Below are 15,632 nucleotides of genomic sequence, written 5' to 3'. Positions count from 1 at the left end.
CACATTATGCAGATGTCTGCATAAAACACACAGACACAATTAACATAAAGCATGTTAAGTTCATGGGACGCCAGGGTAGAGAGCACACATAGTCCTAATGAACGTGGTGAAAGTGGTGATGATAGATCCAGAGAGAGACAGACACAGACAGACTGGCACACGCACAGTCTCAGGAGTGTAATTAATAAAGTATGGCTGCTATAGATATGAGAGTGGGGATCTCTCTGCATCCCGCTCACTACACCCACATATTTTTATTTTACTATGGTGGCCCTGAGAGCTAAATGCACTGCAACTAAAGAAAACACATGTAAATTTGAGTTGTTCTGATACTGGAGATGCATCCAATACTGCCTAAAATAATATATTGGTTATCAGTGATGTTTTATGTGTATATATTTTGTTAAGTTGCACTCCAGTGAACCACTTTACAGCATGTATGGAATCTGCAATGATCAGGCACAACATTAAAACCATGAGCGGCTAACTGGTTTTAATGATCCATGTAAACTGTTGGTGTAAAAGTGCAGGCAATGCAAAATCATTTCAAATCTTATTTTTACACTATCTGTGTGTGCAGGTATAGCTTTAATTGGCAGAGGTAATTGTGAAAGGAGAGATGGATGATGAGGGAACTGATGATAGCTCAGCAGCAACAAGGAGACATTTGGGAATTCCCGTGTGTGACAGGTGACAGACAGGTTTGAGTGTCCCTGACCTGACAAGTAAAAAACTATTTTTCAAAGTCTAAACTTCCTTTTTCCCCCCCAGATTTAACATGACTGTAAATAGGGAGGGAAATTGTGGTTTCCTCCGGGGCTTTTCTTAATACAATGACAATACATGACATAATTTCAGCTCTTCTATGTCCTCTCCCCTCCAGATCTCAATCAAAACATCTCTTATCCATCAAAGACTAAAATATGTGACCTCCTGTGACCCTTGAGATTGACTGAATGACTGTTGAGCCACGTGTCAAGGTAATGGGTAGCTTCCAATCCCATCAGCAAAGAAGTTGTGAAGGCAATTTAAGGATTGAGGTAGGCAGCCGGTACTTGGCTGTTGCAATCGACAGGAGAGTTGTTATCGATACAGAAGGCAGAGATGGGATGACGGGTGAATTCCTGACTGAAAGAGCCTCAAAGCTCATTGGAATGTTAAGAGCAAAGACACACAGGAGCAAAAATACACCAGTCTACAATACAACAAGCTCCACTGAACATGAAATACAATACATGAACCTGACTATAACAGCTGGATCATATTTTATGGTTATTCATAGGCCTTGTGCTTGAATTTTGGTTGCATATAAAAAAGCAACTTTATTGAATATATTGTTAATAAATCAAATGAGGAAAGGGATATATACACAATTAATCAAATAATGATCCAGGAGGCACTTAAATTAGCATAGACTGAAAAGACTGAAAACATAGGCAAACAGTTAGCTTGGTTCTCTCCAAAGTTCAAAAATACAGTAGTAGGTAACTGGCACCATATCCTTCGACACTTTGACTTATAAACCTACAGGTGACAAGTTACATGTAATCTTTGATTTTCATCGTTAACATAAAGGTATTGATTAGTGCAGCTTTTAAGTGAAGCACCTTGGTAATGGCAGAAGTGTAGCACTCACTACTAAATGACAAATGTTTTCCACGCTTACAAAGTAAAACCAAAGCAATAAAATGACGTGCATGTCATAAGCTGAATTAAATCATGCATTTAAAAAATGATACAATCAGTGACTGCAAAATGAAAACATTTAATTACACCCACTATATTAATGCTACGTACATATTTTACTTAATTACCTTTTCAGGAGGAGGTTCAAAGAACCATAATCCTTCACAGGACAGGGTCTGTAATGTTTGGCTCAGCTGGACGCAGGTAGCAAGTACATAAGTCACCTCTCTGTTTCCACACTAACAGTTTCACTGTAAAGGTTGAGACATGTCAGGAAAAACAGAAACATGTTTGGGTGTCGAAACAGGATGCAGAAATACACGTCATACTCGTTTGTGGAAATAAAGTTTATATATACTTTAGATCCTAATGAAGTCATGTGATGCAGCATGCAGTGTGTTTGTTTACCCTTTTGCACCTGTGGCTTAGTCACACTAATTACATCCATTCATGGCTCCCTCTTCCTGCTTCTCTAGAAATGACAGTTAAGAGTTTAATTAGTCCTCCATGACCCTCATCAGAGCCAGTCTACCTCAATAACAGTCACCTCAATCAGAGGCAACAATAAGCACATGCAGGTGCACACAAACGCAAATGGATGGGCCCTTCCAAGGGGGTGTACGCATATGCACTCACACACACACACACACACACACACACACACACACACACACACACACACACATACATTCATATACTCACTGGGGGCTGAGGTCCCCTCAGGATTAGTCAATTATTAAGCGGTCTATCCCTCTAAGAAAGAGTGTTATTGATTGATTATCACTATAGGTTTAATAATTTAGTTGTTTTAATAGCAGAGATATGGAGACCAAGGAGAAGATGAACAGCCTGGGACATGGGTGGAGCCAGAGGAGGAGGAGGACGAGGACAAAGGGGACAAATCGTGGAGACAAAAAGCAGGAAAAACAGGAGGGCAGAGAAAGGATGGTGGACAAGAAGGGTTGAATGGTAATGAGCCTGTGGACACTGAAAGAAATCCACTGACAAAAACCTTTGATGGAAAAAATGAAAGAGAAATTCTCGTTTTTGGACTCAGAAGTCCAAAACGTAAAAATACTGCAAAAAACAGCAAATCTTTGAGTTTCTGAAACATTATTTGAATTATAAATATATGACTATAATTTAATATCAGTCAGCTAATCAATTAATCAACTAATTGCTCCAACTCTAAATTTCCACATGGTATCAGTATTACTGTACACTTTTTGGCATATGGGTTTAGATTTGCTTCATTAGTGATAGCTGAGAAAAAATCAGACTAACTTGTTTAGCAATTAGTGCCATAGTGCCTAATCACACTGTCATCATCATATCATCTGCACGCAATTAGCATCTCCTTCAGTATTCTACAATCAGCATCCTTGAAATTAATGTCAACATGGCTTAAAGTTCAAGTCTGGGAGTTCACGGAAATCATTACAGACCCTGGCTGTAATTTTACCAAACCAATATGCTCTGCTATTAGGCCTATTTTTTATTTTTTTATGTTGACACTGAATAGAGGATGAATGCGTCCTCCCTCTCTCTGTTTTTTCCTCCATGCTCGTCTATCAGGCCTCTATTTCAAGTCGTGTTATGATTCATCTTCTGAGTCGGGCTGTGTGAAAAGGATTGTGTGAATTGCAAAAACAGTAACACACCAGGTCAGCTACCCTCATACCTGCACTTTAAATCCGTGGCATTTTGTCTGGTGTGTTTCTCCCTGTTAAAAATGTATGAACCAACTGTACAGGAGAGGCTCTCCAGCCCAAGAAGCACAGCTTGTCTGAAAAATTCATGAAAAAGGGTTTTTATCCCTCACTGTTCTGTGGAGGTGGAGAAAAAAAGGAGATTGTCATCCCATGTCGTCAACCAGTGCATCCTTGACCCCCTTACTCCTGGACAAAAACATGTTGATCCTAATGCGTGCACACATATATATAGGCATATAAAAATAGATAGAAAGCAAAAGAGAGACTATAGAGCACAACTTGGGCCTTATTTTTGTAATAAGACTTTTGGTAATAACAACATTTCACTCACTAACTTTATTGCTAGGGTTTGTGGTAAGAATTACAAGCAGGCAGATGATCAAACAGATTTTACAGCAACCTGCCAACCAAAGAAATAATGTCAAAGATATTCAAACTTTTTATTACTCTGAACACTTTTAGGAGATTCAGAACAAGTAAGTAAGTTATCCGTGAATGGAGATTGTTTTGTCAAGACAATTGACAGTGGATGCTGTCAGTTGTTTCAGGGGCAAGAAACCCCCCCCAAAAAACTGAATCTTAAAACGACAAACCACAACTGTTCTTTAACACAAACAAAGTATTTATTTTCATACAAACCACAATCTTTCTCTAATAATGTAGGGTATCCAAGGTATTTATGCCTAAACATTACCTAAACCATAGCTTTGTCAGATCAGAGAAATCATACGTTGTGTTTTGCGGGTCAATTACAAACAACATATTTTGCTGTCTCATTTGAAGGACATGAGGTCAGAATAAACAAGCAAATGTAAATCCATTATTTATTCTCCTTTAGCTCTGTTGTTAAAAACAACTGCTGTTTGGTTTTATTTCCAAATAGTCTGGTTTAGATTATCTGGCTGGGTTGTTGGCTGCTTTGCAACTAGTTTGATTATCTGACTATGTTCATTGCCCCCCGTGGACTTCACAGGAGCAATGCTTCATTGTTCCCAACTCTCAGTAATATCATTGGTGAGTACGATGTTGTCATAACCGACAGAGAGGGAAAAAAAACAGACATGAGACCCAGGTCAGCAGTATCCACACAGAGTTATTGTGAAATGAAACTGTTGGGGCTCATATCCCCTGTCATGGTGGTCGTGGTGGTTTAGCCACGGAGCTGTGAGCCAAGTCAACTAACTGTTCCACTGAGGCCACAAAGGTTCAAACCCCAAATACACCACTACTCTGCTCTGCTCTCCTCCCCTGACCGCAACTCCCAGCTGCCCCAACACCACTCACACAAATAAGACACGTCCACAAGTCCTACAATTCATGAAGCAGGTAAATGTTTGGTCCTTAACACTCACCACACTCACACAAGTCAATGCATACATACATACAAACAAACAGACAAACAAACCACACACACAAACATCAGCACATCCTTCCTCCATTGGCAGTACAGGAGAGTCACTGGTGTGATTGCATTATTGATTGCCCTGGATATGTTTTTTTTCTCCCGTCTTAAAAGCATTTAGCAATCTGGCAATTAGTTAGAGCTTAATGTAGGATGTCAAAACAGTGCTATTGATCCAGCAGAGCAAGGAGGAAAGATTGATCAGTCAACTCATTACGTTGCTGGCGCTGCCTCGTCATAAACACTCCAAATGAGACTCCATCAAAAGCCCATCCCTCGCTCGCTGGCTGTCTTCTGCTGCTTGCTCTGTCGCTCTCTCTGCATCAGTTTCCCCAGTGTTTTCTGTTGTTGGCTCCTGATGTTTGATTGCACTGTCTGCACCTCGTTTGAATTTGGTCATATGTTTTGTTCTGTTCATTATTGCTCCTTGCTATTTCTCCTTTATTTGATTGACTATGACCGATATGATCTATTTCATTGTCATGTTTCCTATACTCTCTACCTGCCCCCTCTTTTCTTTGTCTGTCATCATTGTATTTATTGTAAGCTATTAGGGAAAGATTTATTTCCATCTTTTCTCCCAGTATTTCAGTTTATACCATCAATCCTCCTCTCACCACTGCTCCTGTATCACCCCTGAAATCCAGTATCTCCACGTACAACGAGAAATGTACGAACAGTTATCATTAAAATCTCAGACAGGGCAAATGAAGCTGATTTAGTTTAGTTTGCATCACTTACACCAATTCATTAGTCAATCATATGAAAATCAGGCAGTTGCAGACACACTCGATTCAATTTGCAGAAACACATGGCTCAGCAGTCATTTTATAAAGTGTTGTATTGTTCAATGGACAGATGCTAAGCTCATTAAAGGTAGCACAGGCTGCAAAATAACGAGGGCTGGCATTCATCAAGCTCTTCATATTTTGAATTTTGATTAAAGTTGTATTTTTCTTTCACACCAGTACAATTAAATATTCAGCACATCCCTACAGAACAGATGGGGTAGAATTTAAAGTCAAAATGGGGAGATCAGAAAACAGACAACACTGCTATAACAAAAGTAAGGACTTGACAAGTCAGACAAATGAGTCTGTTTGGTTTACTGGGCTTAATGTATAATTTATCTCTTGCACATTGAGAAATATGTTCATTTGCCCTGTGCACTGTAAAGTAGAATAAATTGAGAAAGTCAAAAATTTTAGGCAACTAACTTTTAAATTTTACTTGTTCAAGTTTTCACTTCTGTTAACTTACTACAAGTTGGCTTTATTTCTAATTTTGCTATTTTTGCAAGTTGTCAGCTTTACGTACCCTTGAGCTTAAAGTTTTAGAAGGATAATGAAACATAAATACCTTTACCTCCTTTCATTATCTGCAAATACTGTTAGAGCTGCATAATGCCACACATTCAATCATCAAAACAACTTGTAAGTTTGTTATGTTTATATTTAGAGGTCTGGACAATAGACAGTAACACTCAAACTTAGGTCAAAAATTTTAAGCCAACAAGGATGAGATGTGCATGGGAAAAAAAATGAAATTTGAACATTTGCAATATCACAACAACTGAATAAACATCATCCACTGCTGAGGTTCATGTGACTAAAAACTTGAGCTCAGCAACTACATAAGCCTCGGGATGAGATTAGTCACATGTCGTATGTAATCTGTACATTGTTAAGAAATTGCAACTCTCCTGAAATGGTTCTCAAAATATTCCTTTTACATTTCTTCTTTATGTCTAGCTGCACCACAGCTAGGTTCCTCTTGCCTCAAGTCTGTGTGCTAAGCTAAGCTAAGCTAAATGCCTCCTGGCTCCTGGCTGCAGCTCTGTACTCAGAAGCTGATAGTGGTATTCTTGTCTAACCCTAAGCATTTATAAAGATTGTGTGAGTCACACTACATATATAATGTAGAAAAACAACAATTGCTATCCAGAAGCAACATATCATGGCACCTGTGTGATTTGTGTGCTGTTTTTGTCCCAGCTTTCTGTCTTTCTTGTGTGTTATCGTTCTTTTCCCGATGAAGAAATCTGAAGTGAGAAGAATAAGTGCATCATCAGGAGGGGTCGTGTAATATAACAGCTGTGGCTGATGGACTTTGAGATTCACCTCATTTTCCATTTGTCTCCAGTCTCCAGCCCCTTTATCTCTGCTGCGCTTCTGCTTGTTTTGAGAGTGTTTCACTTGATAACAGCTTTCAAATGGGATATCAGCACATTTAGAGAGGAAAACAGCAGGATCATGAAAGATACTGCTGAAGATGGTCTTTTGGATCAGGTCTAGACATCTGCTCTTACCAAAATCCTTTTTCTCTCTTCATCTCTGTCGGTCTCTGTTGTTTTTCCTCTCACTCTGTCTCCTCTCTCTCCCTTTTCCTCGTCTTCTCCAACCGGCACCGTCTCTTTCTCTCTCTCTCCGCCCTCCCCCCCTTCTGCCCCAACAAGTGTCTTATATTTCCAATGATGATTTAGCTCATAAATCTTGATAAAGCCACTGGCTGTTCTGTTTTGGTGGAACAGGAAACTCTTGCAGGAGCAGGAGGAGACAGAAGATGAGGAATGGCTCTCAGTTATGAGGTTGTCCTGTTTTTCATGTGTTTTCTTTTTTCCATTTTGATGCTGTCCTCTGGGAGAGAGCATTCCTGTGTATTGAGAGCACCTCTTTCACTCAAGGGATCTGGAGAGGTGTTTTTTGTGATCATATCTGTATTTGTTCAGCCACCCTAATATTTGTATCTGTATCTAATCCTTTTTTTGTGTTTAAAATGAGCCATTGCTTTTAGTCATTTTCCAACCACCTCATGCATTTACCTGTAATAATTAAACTATTCAGCAGAAAATCTGTGAGAAAGAAAATGTCTCTCTGTTATTGCCCCAGCAAACTTGTCTCCTCCAATTACGTTTATATACTACTAATTTGTTTTGCGGGGAATGCCATGTTTATGTTTAGTTGCAGGAACTTTGTTTTCAGTAAAAGAACCTGTGTACTTTTGTGCAGCAACCAAGTCGTGAGGAGGTGATTGGGCCAGAGGATATCCGGACAAAGGACAATACACCTGCACCTCTGAGTGGTCAGGTTTAGGCACGCAAATGCAACTATTGGTTGAGGCTGGGGAGAGAAAGGGGTCTCAATTAAATGTTAATTAAGTAAACCTGTTGTTACTTGTCATCACTGTGGACTTTTTCAGTATTAAAGTGAGTCTATGTAACCTTTGCAAGAAGTAATGAGAGTCTTCTTCTGTGGTATGATAGCAAACTTTAGATATTGTTATGGAACTGACGTGGCTGAGTCTGTTTGATGACTTCATGACTCTTTTTATGTGGGCCACTCTTTCCCTATGTTTTAATATGTCACACATTAACATTTAAACAGTTCCCCGTTAACAAATTTATCATGCTTCAGTTTGTGAGTGGATATTGTCAGGAAATCAAATAAAAAGTGTCGCACATCTGCTCCTTAAAAATGTTTCTTCATTATGTTAAAATGTATTTATGTTGGCATTGTATTCCTCTTTAAATGTAATTGCTTTTAAGTAGAAATGTAAGGGTTGTAGAAATACACAACCAGTCAAGCAATTTTCAGTTGAATACTGTTCGAATAATAAAATTCAGAGGGAACATGGATTCAGTTATAAAACATTCTTTATGCTCGATATTGCTACGCTGGGAACAACCATAAATCACTCTCACACAAACAGACGCTCACATTCGCGGGGGAACAAATCCACATGAACACTCCTCCCTGCGGTGGCGATGATGTCACCACACAGGTGCAGCAGTGAAGGATTAACCACTAATGACTGCCTGTCATTGCCTTAAAAATCTCTAATTGGTCCACGTCATCATGAAGCCGCTTTAGCTCACTTTGTCTTTGTCTCCACTGGACCATTGTTCTGTTGTGTGTTTTCTCTCTAAGCCTGTGTTTCTGTAATAATGACACATTTTCTCCGAGCAACAGTTCCCTGCTGCTTTTAGATCTTCTGGGATGAGGCTAAAGCTAATAGTATAGTATTAAGATAGAGGCAGGCTATAGTTAGTAACAACATTACCAAGGCTTTGATGTGCAGCACGCTTGATAGAGACTCTATGCCTTGGCTTGGCGGCAATTATTTCCGTGGCTGGAAAATGATGAAAAATGCTGGGATATTGTCTTTCAGTCACTCAGGTCAGGTGACGTGTTTCCTTTTTCGGATGATTCAGAACCATTTGACAGGCTTTGTTCAGCTTTGAACTCACACACACACACACACAATTTTCAGCTGTTGCGCTGCTTGAATACAAGGTCCATTTAAACAACTACTACATTTAATCTTGAGAACATAATGAAATGGTTTTCTCCTCATTATTTGGTTGTCCATACTGTATCATGCACAAGATCTTGCCTCCCACTGGTTGCATTTTTTTGAAACTCAATGTCTGACTAAACTGTTTGTACTAAATCACACACAATTCTTACAAGCTTTGCTTTCTTTACTTGTGGCGTTTAGTCATAACTCAACATTATTTGTGGTCGACATAATGCTTACTGTTTTCTTCTTTGTCCAAAACTAGCTCGTGCGTGATTTTCTCCAACTATCATATCATCATCTCAGTTTGTAGCGTGTCAGTGCACTTTGTGGTCAACGACTTTTCTTCCCTCCTGGTTACTCAGATATGTCTCCGCAGCACCTGTCAGTCTGTCATGACCTCACTGGCTTTGCTGGTGTTGATGGCGTTCAGGCTGCTTTTCTCTATTTTGTTTATGTTCCATTCAGTTATCAGTGTTAATTCTTTGTTTGCCTGCTGTAGCCTGGCATGGCAACCCAGTCAGAGAAGCCTTTTGCAGGGTTTCTTTTCAATAATAAGGTTTTGTAGAAGTACATTAATGTTTCTCATGAGTTGGTGTCGTTTACATTTATAATTTCAGAATCAAACATAGCTTGGCCTATAGAAAATGCGGTCTGTATTTTAGGTAGTGCTGACTGGGGCAGAGGCAGATTAGACAAAATGATGATTTTTGAAATATTATGGAGCACGTTCATGTTGGTGACTTGCGGTGGAAAGATTACTTACAAGTGAGGTTTGGGTTTCACGTGTGAACATTAGGTAAACATGGAGAAACTTTCCTCCTTCAGCAGATGAATGTGAAAACAATGTTATAGTGTCAAACTCTGAGCAAACCGTCCGTCAGTCTGAACAGTGAAGGTCAAACATCCAAGTGAGTAATAATAAGCAAAACACATTTTTGAGTGGATCTCAGTTTCAGACATTACAACTAGTGATGTGAGAACTTGAAATCTCCAGTGGTCTAAACTGAGAATGAATTTTACAGTGAAATAGGAGAACTGTTGTGTCCAGCAAACTTCGGAAAGGGCAATCTTCTTGTCAAATTGTTTTCCCCAATTATGTTTTGGTGACAAACATAATTGCTGGCTGGATGTTGGTTTGAATGAAAGGCTACATTTGTGAACTGCACCAGCATCAGCATGGGGTGGATGCTGGGTGTACAAATTACATGACAATAATATCACAGACTGGGGTTTAGGGGTTTAGGCAACAAGAACATGTTGGTCAAGGTTAGGGGAAAATCATGGTTTTGGTGAAATGTACATTAATAGGGTCTTTCCCTAACATTAACCAAGTGCTAGACATAACCATAATAATAAACCATAACAAAATTTGATACAGCTGTTGTCGCAATTGAATTTCCTTCAAGATATATTTGTAATAATTTAATAAAGTAATGATAATTTCGAGGAGACAGGGCTGGTCTGGAGGGGATCTTTAATGATCTGAGGGTCAAGATGTATTTACACCAAAGCTCAAGGCCCCTGAATCCCAAACCACACCCTTTACAGGCTGCCAAAACAATCTGCCAGAAAACAGATTAGTATTACTTAAATACTTCCTTAAAGCAAACCAGCTTTAATTAATTAAAATTCCTAAAGGAAATTACTTAAGAGTCCTCTGGTCTCGCCCACAGTACTTTTTACTCAAGAACAACAGTTTTAGACCACAATTATTGAGGTTAAGCGTGTACTAATTGAGATCAAGGGTGTGGTAATACTGTCTCAAGGCAGAGAGAAGGCGAGTTGTTATGATGAAGATGTTTAGCAGGATTTACCAGTCAGGACATTTTGGTTACATGTTGTACAATTGTAAATTAATCGCTAATATTGCCCCAGTCTTTTGAGAGTGACATCTGCTCCTCTGTTTGTCTTACCAGGACGCACAGTAGATCAGCTTTTATGTTCCCTCATTTCCCTCATCCTTACAACTTGTGTATGTGTGTGTGTGTGTGTGTGTTCTTTGATTAAAAGTGTTATTTATGAGGTTGAAGTGCTGAGTACAGGACTTCTACACTGTACACTAAGGAGAGCATTACTACCACTTGCTTTTTACACACACACACACACACACACACACACACACACACACACACAATATGCTCAGTCTAAGTATTTTCCCTTCCTTCACACCCCCACACACACACACATACACCCTGTTACACCAAGGTGAATTTTGTGCGCCTTGTGCATTTCTCATTTCCTTTCCAATGACGTTTTTATTAAAAGATAAATTGTAGACAGAGTTCTGTGTAAAAAGAACAGATTAATTCAGCTGTTGCTTAATTGCATCGGGGATTTGGGGGTACTCTTCTGTCCAATTTGCTAGTACAATTCCCCGCAAAAGCTCTCAGCCTGCTCCTAATCTGCAAACCAAGCAAGTTTTTTTTTTTCCCTTTCTTAAAAGACACTGGATTTATACTGGGATTAATAGAATGAGAGAGATGTAGCATCACTCACACAGTCCAGCTCTATCACTGAATTCAATTTCGCATATTTTCCTGTTGCTCTCACACCGCCCAGAGCATGCCTGAGTACGTCTTCTGTTACTAACCAAACCTCTCACTTTCTTTTGCATATCCCTCTGTTTGCTGAGGAGTGTGTGATTCGCCTCTCTTAACACATACACGCACTCACACACACACTTTTACACACACATAACCATTCATTATACTCACTTGCAGGAGCTTTGATGTGACATAACACTTTTTATTAATTACATTGTATCACGACAGACTGGTCCACGTTCATAGAAATCATATCATCGTCATCACCATCATTACCATCATGACTCACTATGATCATTTCCACCACGCAACTGTATGACTGTTCAAGTTCTTCTGGTGTGTGTTTCTCTGTGTGTGTGTGTTTGTGTGTGTGTGTTGTGTGCGTGTGTGTGTGTGTACCAGCAAAGCACAGATTGGTAGCATCAAAACTTTTGCTTTACTGAATAACAACCTGCTTTCAAAGACAGAACATTGGCTGCATCAGTCGGACTATTTCCAGCTTTTAATTACCTTGTGTTTCGCAATAGGTACAGCTGCTTCTAACATTTTGAAGAGTATTTTTAGGTATAGAAATAACATTTTAACATCTCTTTTAATACAGAAACCTTCCAGTGTTTTTTGTCCTCTGTCCTATTTTAAGCCTCTTACAATCCAAACATCCACAAAACATTCAAAATCCTCCTTTTTTTTCTACCACGGTGGCAGCAGTGAAACCCTTTAAACACAGAGACAAATAGCACAGAATCAAAAAAAGAAATCTGGTACTGAAAAACAGAGATTCTGCATATAGCAAAATTGGCTTCATTTTTTCTTTTTCTGTTTTTTTTCTGTTTTGTTTTTTGCAGAGAAGCAGTTTTTTTTTGTGGTAATACATTCTTCAGGGCTTCACAAGCATCCAAGCACGCAGGTAATCTCAAAGATGACCTTTATGATATTTCAGCTCTCTTAGCTTAGACTGTGATGTTAGTGTTGTGAGAGAGAGGGGAGTAAATGTGATATGGATAATAATACTCCTTAAGTCGTGACGTGCATCTGGACCTTGTGTGAGATATGTTCCAGTCCAATGAATCACATGATTTAGACCAAACTCATTTACAGTAAGGAGATAGGCAACGGAAAATATCTGTAAATATTGCTCATATATTTCTGTGAAACCTAGGCTTTTGTAAATTGTGTAGAGAAGAAGGCTGATTTTCGAGTCATAAATAAAACAACTGAGTGATTCCATAAATCTTAGCTGCCATAATACCAACCTCAAACCTACACACCTAGGTAAAGTCATTTATCATGAATCTGTGAACAGCGACAACAAATCAGTCCCTGATTCCTCCGGTGAATCTCTTTGCATTTGAACAAGGATTTCGCTCGAGTCTGAGCCCAGCCTACGGATCCCTCCTGACTCACTCTGGCATCAATCAGCCTTCTCCAAACACACACTCACACACACACACACACACACACACACAAACACACCGCCGAGAGAATGAGCAAACATCGCTCTGCATCCCGGGGGCTGCTGTATGTCATTTTGTGTATTTGTGAGCCCCATGCAGCTTCCCAATTCTCTGCCCTCCACTTCTAAGACAAAAGAAGAAAAGAGTACAATCTAGACACTGACACAGTCTCGGACACAGCAGTTAGCGACGCTTATTTCTTTCAGCAGCTTATTCACATTTGTACATGTATTTTTGTTCATTCCTCTCGCTGTTATTTCATTTTACAAAATAAAAAAGAAAAGAAAAAGTAGCACTTCTAGAGACCAAAGTTTAAGACTATCACGTACAGTATAGGCAGCATAGAAGAGGAAAGTTGGTTGAATAGTCTATTTTACAGTAGGTCACTTGAATAAGAGAGAGAAAGAGAGAAGTCTGTGATTGTCAGTCCCTCCTTTTCTGAGATATCCGTTCATACAGTAGTTGTTTTTCCTCCTTTTCTTTCCTGTGTTTGACCAGTACCTTTGGTCTGAGGCATGGATTCAAAGACAGCCCATCTTCAGCCACAGTTATGTTACCAGTTCACTGAGCGCTGCTGCGTTGTGCTGACAAGTCTTCATCATAACAAACATCCCTCTCACAGCCTCTTCCTTGAACTGTCAAAAAATCACTGCCATCCAACTTGACACAGTTCATTATTAAAAAAAAAGAAAAAAAAAAAGAAGAAGAAAAAAAGGAAACAGCAGGTAATCTACTCTTTTGACATCTGAGTCGTTCGTACTGTGTTCGTTTCTCACAGTTTTTTCCAGCTCACACACAGGCCCTCACACGCCCTGCCCTCTGTTATTGCACAGAGATATTGTGTGGCAAGTTTTTGAATAGAGTCGAGTGTGCTGACTCAGTGCAAACTCTACTGTACTGTACAGCAGGGATGGATTTGGAGACCCTGTTAGCCTGCACCGGCAATGCTGCAGCTGTTACCTCTTGCATTCATGCGCTGACAGGTGACAATAATTTTGCAATATGGCAAACTAAACCTACAAATGTGACAGACTGGTGAAACATCCATCCCTGTTGTAGAGTGTACAGTGTACATGAGGACAGACTAGGTAGCTGTTAAGAGGGAGCCTGACATAAAAATACATATACACTCAAGATTATCTTACACATTTGCTAAAACATAATCGATTAAACCAGTGTTCAGTTTCAATCAGTTTGTTGTTGCAAAAGGCAACTTTAGATATAGAAAGAAATGTACAAAATGCTTCTTAATTTATAAATAATAATACTATAAATCAATAAAATCAACATCATTTTCAAGTTCACAAACATCAATACCATCAAGTGCCGTTGTTAATAAACAAATAAGACTTATAATTCCAGATTGATGTTTTACATCTAATTCAAATGGCTGTTAGTGAAACTGCAGTGATTATGACTTTTCAATATGTGTGTAAAGAGTAAAATATGCCCCAGTAAAACGCAAAAACAAACATTAAATGTGTTTCGTTGCATGCATGTGAGCTGTTGTATATACAGTGTGTCTGTCAGCGTTTGACCAGATATGTGAGCTGTACCGTAAGTGAGTGAAGTGGTTCTCCATCATGGGGTGCATTATTGAGTTCATTTTCAGTTTAAGCTGTTGGTGGACTGCCAGTAAAATGTGTGAGGAGAATGTGTGTGTGTGGTTGAGGGCAGCCATAGGATTGTGATGGGAGCGTGAAGTTGAAGTTGTGGTTTATTAGAACATCTGCAGGCCGCAGTAATGGCGGATGCTCACTCTTACTTTGTCCCTCAGGACATTCACACCTCCTCTCTCTCCCTCGCCGTCCTTTTTTCACTCCACTGTCTTCTCATTCTCCTTCGTCTTTTCTCTAGATGACCCATTCCTACATTTTCTCTCCCACCATCTTCTCCTTTCTACCCCATTGCTTCTGTTCTGAGCTCTCTCCCTTTCTCCCCATTTCTTCCCCAATATGCGTTATTACCTCTCCTCTTATTTCTCCTCTCCACCGCTCCTCAGTCCTCTCTCTGTTTTCTTCTCCTACTCCTCTCCATCCTTCCTTCTCAGCCATAAAACAATAAGTCTTGAATGTCTGTGAGGAGACTGTGCTAATGGAGCCCATTAGGCTGTAATGAAATATACATTACACCATTACAGAGGACGGGCCCTGGCTAAAGCACTGCACCGCTCAAATAATAAAACATGCACAATTCAATTTCCTTCTCAGCCCGTTTTGAGTGTCTTTCAGTGTGTGTGTGTGTGTGTGTGTGTGTGTGTGTGTGTGTTTGTGGAGATGGAGGGATGACAGGATAAGGTATACAGTGCGTGTGTGTGTGTGTGTGTTTGTGTGTGCGCGCGTCCCCTCTAGCACAGATGTGGTTTTCAAGGATGTCTGAGTGCTGAGAGCCTTGATGATTTAATATGGGTTGACCAAATGAACCACACCTTCTCCAGCGCCGTCGCCCACACATCTGACCGTGATCTGACCATTCAAAACCCAGCCTCCCTTAGCAACCTTTACACCCCCAATACCCCCACCCCGCCACCCCCACC

Source organism: Seriola lalandi, unplaced genomic scaffold, assembly GCF_002814215.2.
Source record: "Seriola lalandi dorsalis isolate HSWRI2012SDOR001 ecotype SW California unplaced genomic scaffold, Sedor1 jcf7180002054524, whole genome shotgun sequence".
NCBI classification, from domain to species: Eukaryota; Metazoa; Chordata; class Actinopteri; order Carangiformes; family Carangidae; genus Seriola; species Seriola lalandi.
This window is presented reverse-complemented; position numbering follows the sequence as displayed.